The sequence below is a fragment of the Octopus sinensis genome, linkage group LG3 (genome assembly GCF_006345805.1).
Source record: "Octopus sinensis linkage group LG3, ASM634580v1, whole genome shotgun sequence".
Taxonomy (NCBI): Eukaryota; Metazoa; Mollusca; class Cephalopoda; order Octopoda; family Octopodidae; genus Octopus; species Octopus sinensis.
Window position 1 is genome coordinate 110,812,377 of NC_042999.1, and position 15,000 is coordinate 110,827,376.

General features: G+C 35.6%; 1 long non-coding RNA gene and 1 other non-coding gene across 2 annotated transcripts; one reads left to right on the forward strand and one right to left on the reverse strand.

Moving 5' to 3' along the window:
* The first annotated feature begins 719 nt into the window (after nt 1-719).
* On the forward strand, nt 720-838 carry LOC115209999. Its single transcript, XR_003881367.1, has one exon. It is a non-coding gene; the product is annotated as a 5S ribosomal RNA (ribosomal RNA).
* A 3,353-nt stretch (nt 839-4,191) lies between these two features.
* LOC118762785 lies at nt 4,192-13,384 on the reverse strand. The gene is made up of 3 exons (XR_004998535.1): nt 13,373-13,384; nt 12,880-13,016; nt 4,192-4,202 (listed from the first exon to the last, which is right to left on the reverse strand). It is a non-coding gene; the product is annotated as an uncharacterized LOC118762785 (long non-coding RNA).
* Between the last annotated feature and the right edge of the window lie 1,616 nt (nt 13,385-15,000).

Consider the following 15,000-nt stretch of genomic DNA (forward strand, 5'->3'; position numbering starts at 1 on the left):
ATGCTTACTGATTTATTTAGAGCATCGTAATTCTGAACATTATGTTGTTGCTTGATAGACAAAATTCTAAGTAGCAAATGTGACTACTCTGAAAACTGTATTAACCCTTTCGTTACTGTATTTATTTTCAGATGCTCTGTGTTTCTTTCAATTACTTTAAATATAATAAAGAATTTAGTAAAATAACTTAGTTATCATTCAGCTAGTGTTAGGAAAATAAATTGTGACTAAGATTTGGTGGAAGATTTTAATTCAAAACTTATGAAAACAAGACATTTGTACTCAGAGCCAGAGCCAGTTTCAGCTGGGTTGGTAATGAAAGGGTTAAGTAATAAATTTCTTATACAATCATATATATCTATTCTTACACAAACACACACACACGTATATGAGTCAGGGCAGGTATCTTAGTGGTTAGAGTGTTGCACTCATGAATGCTAGATCATGAATTCACTTCCTGAATGAGACGGTTAAGTAAACCACTTCATTTCTCGTTGCTCTATGATCGTTTCAACATTTTTGATGTGTGGCACACTTATGCACCTGTACAGACAATGTTGATTTGATGGAGGGAGCGAGCTTATGTAAACACAAATATTTGATCACTATAAATAAACCATTTCCATGGTTGTTCAGCAAAATATTCCAGAACACTCATCCATCATCTAACAACAAGTCTGTAATATATATCTACATATATATTATGCTTACGGCCATATGCTTACAGCCATATCATGTTGAAAGCACCGGTTCTCGTCCGATCACCAAAGTTGAGCAATGTCGAGCCTAGTTAGTACTTAGGTGGGTGACTGCTTGGGAAACCTAGGTGCTGTAAGCGTCACACATTTTAGGCATAGAAGTGGCTGTGCGGTAAGTAGCTTGCTTACGAGCCACATAGTTCCGGGTTCAGTCCCATTGCATGGCACCTTGAGCAAGTGTCTTCTTCTATAGCCTTGGGCCAACCAAAGCCTTGTGAGTGGATTTGGTAGACAGAAACTGAAAGAAGCCTGTCGTATATATATGTATATATATATATATATATATATATATATAATATATATATATATATATAAAACATTATTGGTGAATTGAGGAAATGGAGCTGAACGCAGATTGAACAGAAATCGTTTTATTTCATTCTACACGTGTTTCGAAAGGCACAAATTACCAAAATCCGATTGAATAATGGGACCATATTGTGTCTTTCTCTTCAGGAAGAAAAAAGGAAATCCGTTAGAGAAACAAAAACAGAACAGAGGCGGAGCAAAAACCAAATCGAACTATGCTCCTAAGAGCCCATGGCGAAACTGTTTATCAGTGTTTGCTGAGAACCGGTGGCTGAAGAATTCTACAGGTCAGGCATCGGTCAATCATGTGGGTGAGGGTGTATAGATGTTCTTAGTGACCGAGAATAAAGTTCTGACTATTTAAGAATATTGGATGTTTTATAAGGGGCGAGAAAAAATCTACTTAGAGACGTGTGTGTGTGTATACTGTTCTATATATGTGTGTGTTGGCGTAGGGGTAGAAAACACTTTTTGTGTACGTGTGTGCGTTTGATCGTTCGGCTGTCAGTGGCTACTGCCGTGATAACCGTTGGGTGGCAGAAAGAAAAAAATATATATATATATTATGTTTTATGTGTGTGTGTGTTCATCTGAGCCTGCCTTGTCAAGGAAACCCCCCGCTGTGAAAAAACCAAGCCCCGTTTGTCTTACAGGAGTAATTCCCCTTGCAGTGGATAATCGTAGATATCTAAAGGCTATTTCAGAATTTGTTACCAAGGGCTATGGGTGCCGGTATTATTTATAAACGCTATTTAAAAGCCAGATAAGTGTAACGCCGCCAATGGGGGCATCGAAAAGCCGACTGTAAGAGCCCGTTTACCATCCGGCCTCTGGCAAACAAAATATGGAAGAGTTCGGAGACACAAAGGTTACACTGTCTTCTGCCCCTATCAAATGGGAGGGCCACCGACAAAATTGACCATTCCAGCCTGTAGCTTAAGTTCGTATCCTTCAGTCGCCATATTAGCTTACTGAGTCCCGTGGTCTGGCGCTTGTTCACGTCCCGAAAAGTTGCGTAATGATTGGAGACACGCAAAGACAATCTTGAGGATGATGCCCCTACATAAGTGAAGACATCTGAGTCCGTGTAAACCTTGCATTGGTAGACGGCGTTTTTGATCTTGGAGTTCGCCGACGTAATCTTAATCTGCTAGGATTAGTTTCTGAAATTAGAACTGCGTTCCTGTCACTATATTCGTTCCGAGACCTGCAGCCGCTTACTACTCTATTTTCCACTACGTCACTATTAACTATAGGAATAACCCCTGATTCTCCACTATCTATCAGAGTACTGTCATTGCTAGTGCCCGTGGTGCTGCTATTGCGGGAAATGATGCTGGGGTTGCTATTGGGGCTCTCTACCCTACTCCCATTGTTACCGTCAACCACAACACCCCTATTTATAACTATACCACTGACAGCCGAACGATCAAACGCACACACGTACACAAAAAGTGTTTTCTACCCCTACGCCAACACACACATATATAGAACAGTATACACACACACACGTCTCTAAGTAGATTTTTTCTCGCCCCTTATAAAACATCCAATATTCCTTAAATAGTCAGAACTTTATTCTCGGTCACTAAGAACATCTATACACCCTCACCCACATGATTGACCGATGCCTGACCTGTAGAATTCTTCAGCCACCGGTTCTCAGCAAACACTGATAAACAGTTTCGCCATGGGCTCTTAGGAGCATAGTTCGATTTGGTTTTTGCTCCGCCTCTGTTCTGTTTTTGTTTCTCTAATGGATTTCCTTTTTTCTTCCTGAAGAGAAAGACACAATATAGTCCCATTATTCAATCGGATTTTGGTAATTTGTGCCTTTCGAAACACGTGTAGAATGAAATAAAACGATTTCTGTTCAATCTGCGTTCAGCTCCATTTCCTCAATTCACCAATAATGTTTTAATTTCAATTATCCGCACCAACGCACGGTTGCAACGCCAGATGGTTGTACCTCCAACCGTGCTGTTTACTGCTGTGATTTTTGCTACTAAGGTATCGGTTAACTTTTGATTAATCTACAACAAGATTATTCATCTTTCTATTTCACATTATATATATATATATATATATGTATGTGTGTGTATATGTTTGTGTGCCTGTGTTTGTCCCCCCAACATCACTTGACAACTGATGCTGGTGTGTTTACGATTCCGTAACCTAGCAGCAGTTTGGCAAAAGAGACCGATAGAATAAGTACTAGGCTTACAAAGAATAAGTCCTGGGGTCGATTTGGTCCACTAAAGGTGGTGCTCCAGCATCGCCACAGTCAAATGACTGTTACAAGTAAGGTAAGAGTAAGAGTATATATACATGTGTATGTATATGCACACACACACACACACACACACACACACATATACTCACATATATACACACTAATGCAGATGGAATCAAGCAGATTTTGGCAAAACAGATTACTCTGCAAAGTATTCCAGGCAATTCAGCTGGTCAATTCAACAGTTTTTACAACAATATGAATTTACATAATGTTATCAAATATGTTATGTAATGGATTCACACTCATGAATAAATCATGCTATTGAAATGTGTGTAGTGATCTTTGGAACTATCCATGCTGGGCAAAGTTCAGAGAGCTTCTACCTTTGTTGGTAACAAACAGCCTATCCCTCAGAGTGAAAGGCAAATTGTATGATGCCTGTGTTCAAACAGCTATACAACATGACAGTGAAACGTAGATTGTGATTGCAGAGGATGTGTGAAGGCTTGAAAGAAATGAAGCCAGCATGCCCTGCTGGATGGGTAATAGTGCGAATGTACAACAGGGTATAAATGTTTTAAGAGAAAAATTGGGTATAAGAGGAATCAGTTGTAATGTGCAAGAGAGAAGACTGTGCTGGTATGGTTATGTAATACATATGGGTGGGGACAGCTGCATGAGGAAATGCTAATCTCCTACTTTGGAGGGAACCTGTGAAAGAGGTTTACCAAGGAAGATGTGGGATGCAGTGGTGAGAAACAATTTTCATAAGTTGAGCCTCACAGAGGAGATGACAAAGGACCAAGGCAATTGAAAACTTGTGCTTGAGAAGCCACATCAAGCTAAGTAAAACCATGGCAGGCTATGCTTTGACCTCATGCACAAACACAATCTATTCTCTGTCAAAACTGCTCAGCAATCCATCTTGCCTACACACGTTCTACCATCAATGACCACTTTTCACTACCCACTGCAGACCCCTCTGCTCTCCCTCATGTGCCTATCCACACACATTCCATGCCCTTACATATCTACCATATCCCACTACTAGCCACTCCAATTTCTTTTACCATCACTCCTCATTACAGTTACCTCTTCTTCATCTCTACATGGCCTTGCTTTTTGCTTTTTGAGCCAAAAAATTAACTTAACTTAACTCTAAGCATCTCCCTTCACACTCTTATGAAATATACCTCTCTATCCCCCTGTACCACTTATACTCCCACCACAACCGCTACCCACAAGTAAGCCCATGAAACATCGCCAACACCATCTACACGTATATTTTTCTCTCTCTCTTAATGTCTCTCTATCTTTCTCTCTAACCTTATCTCACCTTCCTCTCCCTTCCTTTCCTGCTGAGTTAGCCATGTATCTTTCCTATAGTAAGATGCTGATCTTTCTATTGTATTCTAACCTCTCAACTGACATAAACCCACTTCCTGTGCTTCCACTCCCTCTCTGAGCAGAGAGGTCTTTGTCATGCAAGTTACCTGGTGACCCCACTAGTGTTAGTGTACATAAAAAAAACCACCCAGTACAAACTGGCATTACAGTTGGCATTACAAAGGGCCTTCTGATTTCTATCATCATCATCATTATCCCCCAGCATTTTATTTTACCCAAAGCCAGAAACTTTTCAGCACCCTTCATATTATTGCTATTATTTTACTACTACTATTATTTTACTATGCCAGAAGTGATTATTTTTCATACTGAAATTTACTTAGGAGTATATCCAAAGGTTTTATCTGTCACTGTGTTTGTAAACTGAGCGTATTTGCTAAACACATAAGATAGACTAAATGCTTGTTATGTTTATACAATCTCATTGGATACAATAAAAGTCAAACTGTCTAAAAAAATGGTGCTTCAAATGATCTTATAACTTTATGAGAATCTATCTATCAACTTTAATTAATGTATTGAGTATTATATCAGAGATATTTTTTTGCACTATGTAAAAACATATATTTATTTAATAACTCCTACATAACCACACATACTCAGACAGACAGACACACACACCACACACACACACACACACACACACACACACACACACACACACACCTAAATACATACATCTGCAAATATAACCTATATGTACCATATATATATATGGGCAAGTGTCTTCTACTATAGCCTTGGGTCAACCAAAGCCTTGTGAGTGGATTTGGTAGACGGAAACTGAAAGAAGCCCATCACCATTGCCAGTGCTCCTGACTGTCTCCCTGTGTCTGTGACATGTAAAAAGCACCATCCAAACATGGTCGTTAAACAATGATGATGATGATGATGATGATATCTATGTATGTGTGTGTGTGTATATGTTTCTGTATCTGTGTTTGTCCCTGCAATCAATGGTGGTATGTTTACATCCCCATAACTTAGCAGCTTGGCAAAAGAGTCTGATAGAATAGGTACTAGGCTTACAAAGAATAAGTCCTGGGGTCAATTCGCTTGACTAAAGATGGTATCTCATTCACGGTGGCAGTCAAACAACTGAAACAAATAAAAGAATATACATACATATATATATATACATACACACAGAGGTAAATAGATAAATATAGATATAGGTATACATACACATATACATACACGTACATGTATATAAATATAAATATATATAAATATACACACAAACACATGCATGTATCTATGTGCATAGTATATGTGCTTATGCATATGCAAACATTAAGATATGACTCAATTAGCCCAATCTGATTGGATTAATGAAGGCCAATACTCAAGAAAGAAAAGAAGAAAAAAACTGTTTTCGTTGTGTTCATTTTGATACATGAGAGTATTTTGCATTGCTTCTATATACAATCAATCAAGAACATAAGTTATCACCCTTGTGATGACCTAACCATGTTTTCTCTCTGTATTTTAGGTCTGTTTGGGCAGACAGCATGTCTGCACAGAATTCATTTTCTTCATGAAAACTGTTCTAAAATACAAACTATGATTGGTTAAAGAGGCTATTGAACATTTGTCTTCTATGACATAGTTCGAATTGTTCTAGCAGTTATCATTCACTATCCACTTAAATATGCTCATTGGGATCTTTATCACATATTTACCATACATGCATATGTTTATGGTGGGGCTGTGAAGGATGAGGGCTGGAAATGTGTCTGATGTGTCTGGTGAATGTGTGTGTGTGTGTGCATAAGCTTCTTTTGTGCATACGTAGTCATGTATTTATAACAATATGTGTGCTATGAGTTAGAAGAAACATTGCAGAAAAATGACATGATTTTTTTAATCTAATCTCACTACAGTGTTGCAAGTAGTGTGCAGAAAGATAATCAAATTGTAGTAGAGCTATATTTTGGAAATAATCTAGTTTAATACTGGTTTGAAGACAACAATTCTTAGTTCAAATCCCATTCAACTTATTTTTATCTCTGGAGGTATTTGCCTTTGGGAAAATAAATCTTTGAGTCACTAGCTCAAATATCTTGTTAAGCATAACTATTTTCTCTGTTATAACTGAATAAAGTTTCTTTGAGTTTTCTATTGAAGTATATATATATATATCATTATTGATCTTTGTCGTTTATGTTCATACCACTGGCCACTCTGAAATATATCTCTTAGCAGCTCATGTTCATCTAACTTATGCAAATTACTCTAGGCTGTAAATTTTTTCCTTTTTGTATATATCTACTTGATCTGTCATTTTAATAGTCTTTGTCCAATGGTTTTAATAAAATCTTTTGTCGATTGTGACACCAGTTGTTTCTATTACTATCAGTCCAAAGATAGTGGAGACGTGTGGCTTAGTGGTTAGGGTGTAGGCATCATGATTGTAAGATTGTGGTTTTGATTCCTGGACTGGGCGACACGTCGGGTTCTTGAGCAAAACACTTCGTTTCACATTGCGCCAGTCCACTCAGCTGGCAAAAATGAGTAACACTGTGATGGACTGGCATCCCGTCCAGCTGGGGAACACATACGCCATTGAAACCGGGCCCATGAGCCTGGCTAGGCTTTAAAAGGCTGCATTTATATCATGTAGTGGAGGCACATGGCCCAGTGGTTAGAGCAGCGGACTTGCAGTTGAGGGATTGTGGATTTGAATCTCAGACCAGGAAATGTGTGTGTTTATGAGCGAAACACCTAAGCTCCATGCGGCTCCAGCAGAAGGTAATGGCGAACCTCTGCTGTCTCTTTCGCCACAACTTTCTCTCACTCTTTCCTCCTGCATCTTGAAGCTCACCTGCGACGGACCAGCATCCCGTCCAGATGGGTAACCTATACACCAAGGAAACTGGGAAACCAGCCCTTATGAGCCAGTCATGGCTCGAGAAGGAACAAACAAAAAAAAAGTCCAAAGGTATATGTGTCTATCAGTGATATGTACTTATATTACTTGCTTTGTTCACTTGGTTTGCCTCAGGTGTTGTGTTGTGTGCCTGTACAGCTATAACAGATGCTGTACCACCATTAGCAGCTGACACAATTTCTCTAGGTGCAGATCCATGGTCTCTCAAGATCGCCAGATGCTAACTAATTTGTTGTATATACATAAAGACATTACTCTCAAATGGTCTAGTTTATCTTTCAAATTTGGAACAGCTCACTTCTCTTGGAAATACCAGCTGTGATATGTTGAGTAGTGTTTTATTACTATTATTAGCTGGCCCCGTGCCATCAAAAATGATGGCAGATTGTAGTATTTTATATATAAATATGATTGATAAATCAAACTAGTACACTTGTCAATGTTATTTAGAGGTTGTCTTTTGAGATGCAACATCGATCATCATTCATTAGTAAAAGAACGCTGGTTCATACATACAAATATTCATATGCTTCCCTTGTACACGCACACACATACATATACTCACACAGAATTGAAACATTGTTTGATTTTTCTTTTCAGTGTTGAATGTTCACTGTACCACTTCTATTGCAGACACACATACAGGCACACAAACATTCAAATACCTCCCTTTCACATACACACACATATACTTACACAGAGTCATAACACTCCCTCTACTAGCTTGCCATCACCTCTTCTTTCTTGATTTATCTATTACCCCTTCCTTTCTCATTCAAATGTTGCGATGGAGAAATACACAAGTGTATTATTATAGTAGATTGTTGTTGAGGGTGGCAAACAAAATGTGTCAACAGTATTTGTTCTGAGTTCAAACCCTGTCAACACCAATACTGTTTTTCACCTTATCATCCAAGTTTTGATACATATAGCATCAATCAAGTTTGGGTGTCTATAACATCAACCATTCCTCCCCACCACAAATTTCTGGTCGTGTGCTTATGTCAGAAATTTTTATTCAACATTGGTAGTTATTCTGAATCATTACAACTTCAAACAAAAGTCTGGTTGCATTTCTGAGTTCAAATCCTGCCAAGGCCAAATTTACTTTTTATCTTTCTAGGGTTGTTAAAACATCAGTCAAATAGTAGGTTAGTTTAACTGACTAACCCTTTCTCAAATTTCTGGCCCTGTGTTATTGCTAAAATTAATAATCAAGTAGTCACATCGAAGATGTTTCACAATGTCATACCTAGAATCTCTGTCCCCCACTCCATTAGATTTAGTTGTGCCTCACTCTCCTCATATGTGTCACTGTTAATAATATTCTTTAACTACCTAGGTAAGGTAAAGTTACCTTTACATGTCATGCCGACTCAAAAAAGTCAGTTTTCCATGTTCATGGCATGTATATTCCCTACCTGGATGGGATGCTAGTCCATTGCAGGATTACTTATTTTTGCCAGCTGAGTAGACTGGAGCAACATGAAAGAAAGTGTTTTGCTCAAGAACACAATTTTCATTCCAGTCCAGGAATGAAAACCACAATCTTACAAACATGAGCCCAGTACCCTAACCACCAAGCCATGTGCCTCCACTTTCTCAACTACTCACCTCCACTACATCTATAGTACCCCAATAACACATCTACTGCTCTTAATACACCACATCTCACATATAATCCCAATCATTACATATTGTTCCATGTTATCTCAAATGTTTACCCCCAGATCAACACAGTTCTAACTATGACAATTCAATTTTGTTATTTTTCTCAGGCATATTTTATGTAAGACAACATTCTCTAACATCTCCTTGCTTGTCTTTTTTGTTCTTTTCTTTTTTTTTTATTTGAATTGGTTGGGTGGGATTTGAGGAAATTTGTCAGTTATTTCTAGCAGGCTGGACACTCATGTTGAGCTACCATTACTGATTCAGTTCCTTACATGACATTCGCTTAACCCATCTTTTCTATGACTTGCTACTGTTTTTATGATGACACTAGGCCTCAGTGGAAGGAAACGGTACATCGGTGACATTTTTCAGACAGCTTCTAATGATACAAGTTACAACTTGAAAATGATTCCACACAGCTAACATCAGTTGTCACCTGTTGGAATATCTCCTTCATCTCTGACTATTTAATTTTTGATTTTTAAACTTTTATGAAATACTTTCATGTAAAATTCCAGTTCCCAAATTGCAAAGGCATACCTTTCAAAGTTAAAGACAGCTCAGCTCTGCTTTTCAATTTTGATGTCCTTCTCAATTCTTTTGGCAATATTGCGAAGTATAAATTTCTGATGATGTGCTGAATTTCCCCTCATTTTTTTATATCATTTCCTGTCATCAATTTCTTTCCTATAAATTATTATTTAATTTGTTTTGTTTTCTCAATACATATATTTTTTTCCCACGATTTTCTTGATTTTTTTTATTTATTTAAAATGTTTATTTCCAAATTTTTAAAAACTTTTATGAAATACTTTCATGTAAAATTCCAGTTCCCAAATTGCAAAGGCATACCTTTCAAAGTTAAAGACAGCTCAGCTCTGCTTTTCAATTTTGATGTCCTTCTCAATTCTTTTGGCAATATTGCGAAGTATAAATTTCTGATGATGTGCTGAATTTCCCCTCATTTTTTTATATCATTTCCTGTCATCAATTTCTTTCCTATAAATTATTATTTAATTTGTTTTGTTTTCTCAATACATATATTTTTTTCCCACGATTTTCTTGATTTTTTTTATTTATTTAAAATGTTTATTTCCAAATTTTTAAAAACTTTTAAAATTTTACTATCTTATGCTATTAAAATTTACTCTACTGTATTGAATTTTTTTTACCATTTTCTTTTAATACAGAATATTGAAAAAGACAGCTTAGTCTTATTTGTGTAATGCTCTTTCATCTTGTGTGTGTACATGTGTGTATATATATAAATTCATACATATACACCATGTGCAGATATATAAAGATATATATATATATATACACACACACACACATATTTATATATCACATACATATAATTTTTTTATGTATAGTAATATAAAAAAACATTCAAACATTGAAGTGAAGAATCTCTCAATACTTTTCAGTAGAATATCATAATAACCACCATCACCTCAATCATCATCACACCACCACCACCATCATCATCAACAACATCACTATCATCATCGTTGTCATCATTGTCATTGTTGTCGTCATCATCATCATTTTAATGCCCATTTTTCCATGTTTGCATAGGGCCAATGAAATTCATTGGGGCAGATTTTCTATGGGATGGAAACCTTTCCTTTATTATCAACTCTCAACTGTTACCAAATTAAACAACATTTCCTTTTGCTACTACTGCAAAAGGCTACATTTTAGGGAAGATTGTAACTGAACAATACCACTTATACGATGGTAGCATTCGTTTACAACCAGTATCTGATCTCAAGGCAAGGAAACACAAACACACACTTCTTCCCATACACATATTCATACATGTTCATTATTCTTTTATTCTTTCACTTGTTTCAGTCATTTGACTGCGGTCATGCTGGAGCACCACCTTTAGTCAAACAAATCAACCTCAGGACTTATTCTTTCTAAGCTTAGTACTTATTCTATTGAACTGCTAAGTTACAGGGACATAAACACACTAACATCGGTTGTCAAGTGATGGTGGGAGGACTAAAACAAATGACTGGAGCCTGGTGCAGCTCTCTGGCTTACCAGCCCCAGTCTAAAAATGAATGTTAAATGATGATGTTAATGGTGAAGGTGATATGTATACATACAGAAAGTGGGCATCTTTCATTTTCCACTTCACTTAACACAAGACTTTGTTTACCAATGCCTATAGTAGAACTAACTTGTCCAAGGCTTCACACAGTAAGATTTTTACCAGAGAAAAGTTGAAAATATATTTTTTTAAAAAGGAAGATAACTACATTCAGGAATACATACATATACCTCATATATATATATATATATATATATATATATATCTTCAATCTTATACATAAATGGCAATTTCTGTCTGTCTGTTACCATCTAGGTGCCTATACCAGCAAGCCAATCTTCACGAAACTTTGCATACATGCTTAAACTAACATCCAGTTCAATTATAGGCTCATTGGATTTCAATAAAAATCAATAATAAGCCCACTATGGGGTTGGGCTATTATGAGATAAAATGAGAAGGGTGCAAGAAGTGTTAGGTTGGGGGAAATGTAATGGTATAATGAGAGTGGCTGATATCAGGGAAGGGGAGGAGACAGGGAATGTGAGAAACAGAGAGAGAGAGAGAACGAGAGATGGGGACAGAGCAGGAAAGAGAGAATGTGTTTACTGAAGGGAACAATGGATTTTAATAGTTTATTTTTTAATTTTTACCTCTCAATTAACACATGCGCTTTAGTGAATTAGCTATCGTAAGCTCAGTCAAACCTTTTGTAATATGTTCAACAACAGATGTTAAACTAACAAGTGAAAGGCAAAGTGTTTTTATATTTGTTTCCAAATCACTGTATTAAGATTTATTAAAAATTTACCAATGTACTGATACAATAACACCATAGATAATGCCTTTCATTTTGTACCATACAGGAATAGCCCATTGTTGTCAGGTAGTTTTTACAATAGAATGTCTTATATATATATATATATACAAATTTTTGTTTATTCCATGTCAGATCATGCCTTCCTTGATAGATAGGCCGATTGATCAGGACAGATTTTTGTAATTTTTCGCAAAAATATTCCATGACTATCTTTCCCCTTTTACAATTATTTACATGTTTCTTTGACCGTTTCATATGACTTTATTCATTAAAACATATAAAAACTTCAGAAGTTCTTACAACTTTTATCATCATGATTTTGCTGACATTTTGTGATAGACAGCTATCATGCAGAAACTGCCAGCTTCCAAATCCTGTTTTCTTATTAGATAAAATTGATTAAACTTTAAACCCCAGTAACATTTTACTGCAATTTTTCGGAACAAATAAATAACAAAATCGGATTTAATGAGGAAAATTATTTCAATATACCATATTTGAAAATTTTGACGTAATTTTAAAATTTCACAATGTGACAGTAACAGGGAAGACCCTCAAAATTTAAAATAATCAACCATCAATCAATTGTTTTATAGTCATGCATCGTCAATCCTTTCATACTTCCAACTATCCACCAATTCAACTTTGATATTACCTTACCATTACAATCAATCAGTTTTATTATTCAACTGTATTACTTGCCAGTATCTGTAAATCTATCACACGTCACTGTGTATTTGTAAATCTATTTGTAATTTAAACAGGATTTGAACAGGGAATGGAATAGGACATGAAACAGTGTAATGGGAACGGAAACTGGAAATAACCCCCACTTTTCCAGTAATTACTGGATAATTCAGCTAGTATGTATATATATATTTCCAGTTTCAATTCCCATTATATATATATATATATTTACATATATATATATATGTATATATATATATATATAAATAAATATATATATATATATATATATATATATACATATCTATATATATGTGCATTATAATAATATATATATTTCATTCCACTCTTCGTCCTTTCATTCTCCTTCTCTCAAATTTCCTGGCCTTCTCATCATGCTCACTTTCCCTCTTTCGCTTCACTGTGTCCCTTTCATTTTTTTCTCGACCCTCCTTAATTCTTCTATCCCTCAGCCTCTACCTCTCTCTCTCTTCTCTCCCCACGTGACCGGTGTTTGGTCAGGCCTGACCTTTCTTTCTTGGTCGGACTACCATCTGTGCAAGATCTATATTCTTCCCTGTGCCTGTCCAATCTTATGTCCCTGCCATAAGGCTTTACTTCCACACATGCCAGCTTAATTTAATTCGTCCTTAGTCAAAAGACACCTGTTGTTATGTCCTGTTAATTGCATTTGTTATTGTGTAACATTCTCCACTTTTTCGTCCTTGTTTTCGTATATGTATATATATATATATATATATATATATATATATATATATAGATAATTGAGATTCAGTTGAATTAGGTACTTAAGTTGAAGCACCAAGTTAGTGTGGTATCTGTACAACTCAAAGTAAGGTAAATAAAATCAAAATAAGCAACAGGATATCAAGAAATGATATCAGTACAACTGTTTCAAGTGGCTTCATTTAATTGAACAATGCAATCATTACATCAATTTAAATGCAAAGCTGCATAAATAAATAGAATCCTGACAATATTTATGACCATACCCAACTATATACGGTCATCTTACTCTCTCTATCCATTCTAAACAGATATTGTCCTCTAACTTTATATTTGGTAGTTGATAAAAAATATAAATAAATTAAAAGTGAACCACAATCATTTACAAGCTAGGACCCTAACAAACTTCATACAGTTCTTAGAAGTGTAGTATATTCTGAGTCACATTAGTAGCAACATGGACTTTCTCCCTCTTCTTGGGTAATATTATATTAAAGTGTCCAACTGATTAAAAACTCTATTTATTTATGTAGCTGATGATAGCCCTGCATTTAAATCGATGTAATGATTGCGTTGTTCAATAAAATGGAGCCACTTGAAATAGTCGTACTGCATCACCTCTTGATATCCTGTTGCTTATTTTGATTTCATATATATATATATATATATATATATATATATATATCTTTGAGGTTAATTCAGTTAAGAATGTATTAGAATCAAAGGAGCCAGTTGGATGGGAAAGCATCGAAATCAAACATTTATGGAGACAGCGATTATATATCACCTGAGGAGATACAACCAGGTTCTATTATGCAGGTAAACTGTTACTTAATTTAAATTTGAATCCTGTATATATGTGTGGACCTATGTTGTAGTGGTTATGAAACAACTGTCAAATCATACTCCTTCTTCCTTGTAACTCTATTTATTCTTTATTTTATATATATGTGTATGTATATATATATATATATATATATACATATATATTTATATTTATATTGATATTTACCTATATATTATTCTTAAATATGGATATTATTGACAGTGAGTTAGATGTTTCAGCCAGTTCACCGAACACCAGACTGCAATGCACTGAAGTATGCATATACATACATACATACATACATACATACATACATACATACATACATACATACATACATACACATACACACACATTTACATACATACATACATACATACATAACATACTTACATACATGACATTCATACATGCATGCATAACGTACATAAATTCGTAATTATTTAGTTAGAAAATGGAATAATTAGAATAATAAATAGAATAAATTTCGCTTAGATATGCAGAAAGAAGCATTTTGTAAGATAACATTTATACAGCTTCATCAGATAATAAAACAAGAGATCTTTAATCAATTAGTCTGCATA